Source organism: Ascaphus truei, chromosome 1 (assembly GCF_040206685.1).
Source record: "Ascaphus truei isolate aAscTru1 chromosome 1, aAscTru1.hap1, whole genome shotgun sequence".
In the NCBI taxonomy this organism is placed as follows: domain Eukaryota; kingdom Metazoa; phylum Chordata; class Amphibia; order Anura; family Ascaphidae; genus Ascaphus; species Ascaphus truei.
In genome coordinates, this window is record NC_134483.1 from 98,782,522 (window position 1) to 98,787,954 (window position 5,433).

Below are 5,433 nucleotides of genomic sequence, written 5' to 3' on the forward strand. Positions count from 1 at the left end.
TTCAGTAATGGTCCACCAGGAGCCAGTTGCTAAGTTTAGAGAAGCTGCCATTGACTTTGCAGCAAAACATTGCATTTGGGTGTGTTAATTGATGTAAGAATTGCATATGCATATTAGTCACATGCAATTATAAAAACACCTAAGTAACTGCAAACATCTTTCTTGTACGTGTACAGCAGGATTATGTGTAAATTCTTACTTACCTTTGCCTTGCTTGGCCATTGTAATTTTGTCCTTTAATCATTTGTGTGTTCTTGTTTCAATAACATCTCAGAATGTATAATAATATATATACACACACACACACACACACACACACACACTCTGAGTGTGTGTGTGTGTGTGTGTGTATATATATATATATATATATATATATATATATATATATATATATATATATATATATATATATATATATAGTACTATATAAACTGGTATACATGTATTTTACAAACTAATACACTTCATGCTTCCTTGTGAAAACACTATTTTAATAATACAGGCCTAATGTTTGAGAAATATCCTAAGTATGAGACTCTAACAGTATTGTGCTTAAACAAATGTTTATTACTTAATTCAATCATGTTTCTCACCATTTAAATAGGTTTCATACAAGGTATACTTAATGCCATCAATGTTGTGTGTACTCCTGCAATATTAAAAAAAATAACATATAATATATAAATATATATATATTTTTATAAGAGAGATATATTTATATATATATATATATATATATATACACACGTATTTAAACTCATGCAGACAGGGAGTTAACCAGACTTTCACATACACACAGAAATGTAAGCGGGGAAAAAACATTTCTTTTTGCAGGTGTCTGTTTTTACTGATATGCCTGGCTAAGAAATATTTTCACACAGTGGTCTTTGTTAGTTGTCAAAAAAACACTATGTGAACGCATTCAAAGTCTAGGGATGTTTTTCACAAACGAGATAAAAGAAGGAGAAATGTTTCTCCCACAGTCCCATATCACGAACCACAACTGTTAACCCAATTAGACAAACAAATCCAATTGGCGTTTGAAATAAGGAGTCAAAGTAGTTAGTTTTGTTGACCTTGACAAGGAAAAACAGGAGTTTGTTAGCCATTCAGCACATTCATTTTGATGAGCAAATAACACAGACCTGCACACAGCTTTTGTGCTACTCAGACATGGCTGATGAATTCGTTAACAATATTAATCCCCTTTTAGGGTATAAGTACATGATCTGTGAAGCCATCTTGAACAGTCGCGGACAGAAAGCAAGCACACGCCAAATCGATGATTTCATTCGAGCAAAATATCCTTATTACCAAGACCGTAAGCATGCACGGAATTTTAATTCCTCAATAAGATTCACTTTATCAAGTAATGACTTTTTTGAACGTGACCAGGATAAGCTACAACACACCTATGGTTTCTGGAAGATTGCCCCGGAAAAACAATTTCTCCTGAAAGACGGCACTTATATTGTCGTGAAAGGCATATTTATTCCTAATGGCAATAGCAATGTATCCGCTACTACTGATCCGTTTGAATCGATACGTGCTGCAATATCTGCAGCCTCCATTCCTGAAACCCACATTGTACAAGAACAAAAGTACTATGATTATGTACCAAGCCTTTCAGCTGAAAATGCATTGGAATGGGAACCCGAAGAAATGAACCTACCTCCCGACCAATTATTTGAAGAAAGCAGTGGCGATTCCTATGAGCGCATCCTGGAGGAGATATGTGTCATACTGGATTCAGCGGTTGGGTTAAGCGTGGATGAAAATGCCTTGCATTTCTGGAGCGACCAGTTGCAGCCAGGCGAAGAGTTAATTCTAGAAGAATGGTAAATATAACAATCGTTATGCGTTGACTCTGCGTTTAAATTTTTTTTTTTTTTGTAACCACCATTTTCACTTTCAATGCGTGGATACAGCGTAACATTGCAGACTGCATAACATGTAGCGATCACAAACAAATTGTTTCCTAATACAATATAGTAGAACCTGAAAGAGTAGTACACATTGCTGACGGAATAAATATACGTACTTTCCTATCCCTTTAAACATATTAGCAACATTTTTCCATTACTCTAACACATACCTGTTTTGTTATCATGCAACATCTACAACATTGAAAACCGGGTCCACCACGTATGACGTGGGACCCTTGTCATGGGCCAAGGCGTCCTTAAAAAGGATTACTGATGTAAGTCCCGCCCCCAAGCGACGTGCGCGCCTCAAAGCCTATTGGCTGTCATGTTTTGTTATAGTAACGGTAACTGCAGTGTGTGATGCGTGCGGCTCAGTGTTTGTAGGCGTACCCTGGGCGTTAGCCGAATGTTAATTGAGTGGGAGGAGTGTTAGCGTGCGTTTCACGCTGGCTTAACATGACGTCACACGTATTGCATTTGCGCATTGTGTTATCGGCCGTGCTTTCTGTTCAAACACGTCTGTTTAAAAAGAATACAGATGTACTCGTTTAGAACGAATGTAGTTTCGTCTTCATTGTATTTGAAATAAAGATGTTATGTTTACTGGTATTTTCAACATGTATTGAACGCACAACGTACGCTTTGTTTTGCGCATGCGCTAACAGTTAGTGGAGCCAAGCGTGAAGTGCGTGCGCACACAAAGATGTGCGCGCACATCTTTCAGTATACAGGCAACGCTCACTTCTTATACATAGTTATGCCTGCTACAAATTTAAAGAAACATTACATACTGATGAACAGTTTTACTTCTAACATATAAGTGACTGACGTGTGTATCTACACAATCATATAGAGCTGCGTAACGCGTTGTCACGGATGCATATCTAGTAAGGTGCCATCTTTGACCATCATGTGTTTGCTGTATTTCAGAGATGTCGGGGAAGATACAATCGGATCAATGTATGATTTCAGAAGAGTCTACCTTTATATGAGATGATTGTGAGGAGGAGCCACCGACTACTATACTACATATGGAACTAATTTTATATTGCTTGCAGCGCTTATTAACAAACAATTAAAAATGTGATACCCTTATGCCTATATTGCATAAGCACTTAATTAACATAATGATGTTGCAAAAGAGTGCCTCATGAATTTTTATTGAGTGTTCTTTATTGACTACTAACATTTTATGACATGGTGTGTTTTATATATAACAACCATTCCCACTCTGCTAACACATTTGTGTATTCTAATATGTAATGGAACGTATGACTGTCGAAACTATGTAACAATAATAATAATAATATGAGCATGTTCATGTATAGGGCTGCTAGTTGTACGCAGCGATTTACAGACACATGTTTCAGCCTGAGGTCCCTGGCCCGTGGAACGTACAAATGTTTTTTTGCCGCATGAGGCACAGGGAGATAAAGTGACTTGGCCAAGGTCACAAGGAGCCCACACCGGGAATTGAACCAGACTCCCCTGCTTCAAACTATCAGTGCCAGTGTGTGTCTTTACTCAGTGAGCCACTCCTTCTCCCAATGTAAAGGACACTTACAACCAAGTAGCCATTTATTTTTAAAATCTCTTGTTACATGGGTATGTAGATAAAATGGTTTGGGACTGTAGCAAATAATGTTACTGGCCAGATGTTATGGTCCCCTCCAATGCATGATGTTCTGAATATGACATCACCATCATGTTATGAAGTACGTTTCTGTGTATATTTCATTAACCTAACTAACTATAGTTTACTGTGTTTATTAATCGTTTAGAAATACATAGTATAGTCAATATGATGATATAAGCTACCATAATAAAGCTGGTGTTATCATTTGTCGGTGTTATACATGGATCCTACACCAATTGATACACACACAAACAGTTGTCTTAAAAAGTGTGTCTATGCTAGTGATGAATGTGCTCCCGTAAGTAAACAAATAAGTACAGTTATCCCCTTTTCTCCAAACACCTCTATATTACATTAATGGAAATTATAAGGAAACATACATAAAATGTGATGAAATGTGAGTAATCATTTTGTAATACAATGCACATGAAACCTCAAGAGTAGCTAAATGCATATACATGATACAGAAAGTACATATATGTAACATTTGTGTTTAAACCAATATATTGGGTTTTTAGTTCCAATAATTATAGGAAGATTGAGGTAGCCACATCTTATGAGAGTTGTCAGCAAATATACATACCATGATCAGTCATACTGCAAATATACCTATAATGCAAAGGAACAATATATAAATTGCAAACATTGACATGCCATCTTCAGTACCGTAAAGAACACATCAAAGTGTGTATTTGGTGTTAAATGTGCAACACCATGTATATTTAATGACATTCAAAATGTAAATCAGCCTGGTGTACACATCATCTGGATGTACATGTTACACTGCACCAATAACATTGTATGTAAGCATACTAGAAGCATGAATGATTATGGGCATAATATGTGTTTTGTCTTAGCATAAGGAATAACACAATGCTAAAATATTATTGCTTTGTTACCCAAGTTGTATTCACATACACACAACTAAAGTACAATTGAAGAGGGATTATATAACCTGTGCAACAATAACATACCGGTGCCACATCCCTTTGTGCACACAGCAGAGAAAAGAAAGGTGTGCAACCCATATTCATCTGTGTCCTAACAGAAGGTTATATAAAGAAACATTATTGTTAATATAACATAATTAAACTATAAAAGTAGTACTAGGAACATATGAGTTTGTACTTACAAGAAAAAAATGAATTGATGAGATTCTGTCGTGTCTGGCCACCACTGGCTGTTTGTTCATTTTCAGCAGCTACATGGGTGGGATGCTCGTCTACCAAAGCCTCAGCTAGGTCTGACTGTACATTGTGCCTGAGTGCAACATTGTGCAAAATGAAACAGGCAAGGATAATATCAGACACTTTTTGAGGCTTGTATAGAAGAGCCCCACCAGTTCTGTCCAGACACCTAAACCTGGTCTTGAGTAGGCCAAATGTCCTCTCTATAACAGATCTTGTAGATATATGGGCTGCATTGTACCTCTCCTCTGCTTCAGTTTGAGGGTTTAGCACCGGAGTCAAGAGCCACGGCCTAATTCCGTATCCTGAGTCACCTATAATGAATGGAGCACACATAAGCTGACATTAGTGATCAAATTGTACAATGCCAACATTCCTAAATCAAAATGTGTTTTGTGTTAGAACATGTAAATGTGTACTCACCCAGCAGCCAACCAGGTTCAAAATGACCCTCTTCGAACGCATGGAAGACTGAAGAGTTCCTCAGGATAGAGGAATCGTGACTGGAACCAGGGAACTTGGGTACCACATGCATTATCCTCATCGTGGCATCACATACCACCTGTACATTGAGTGAATGGTAGTGCTTCCGATTGCGGTACACATGCTCACTCTGACTAGGTGCAATCAAAGCAACATGTGTGCAATCGATTGCACCCAGCACAGATGGTATCCCTGCTATATT

At 37.4% G+C, this 5,433-nt stretch overlaps 1 long non-coding RNA gene across 1 annotated transcript; it reads right to left on the bottom strand.

Annotated features, from left to right (window-relative positions):
* Positions 1–589: 589 nt before the first annotated feature.
* On the bottom strand, positions 590–4,809 carry LOC142490381 (uncharacterized). The gene is made up of 5 exons (XR_012800046.1): positions 4,694–4,809; positions 4,536–4,602; positions 4,145–4,170; positions 1,673–1,827; positions 590–649 (listed from the first exon to the last, which is right to left on the bottom strand). It is a non-coding gene; the product is annotated as an uncharacterized LOC142490381 (long non-coding RNA).
* Between the last annotated feature and the right edge of the window lie 624 nt (positions 4,810–5,433).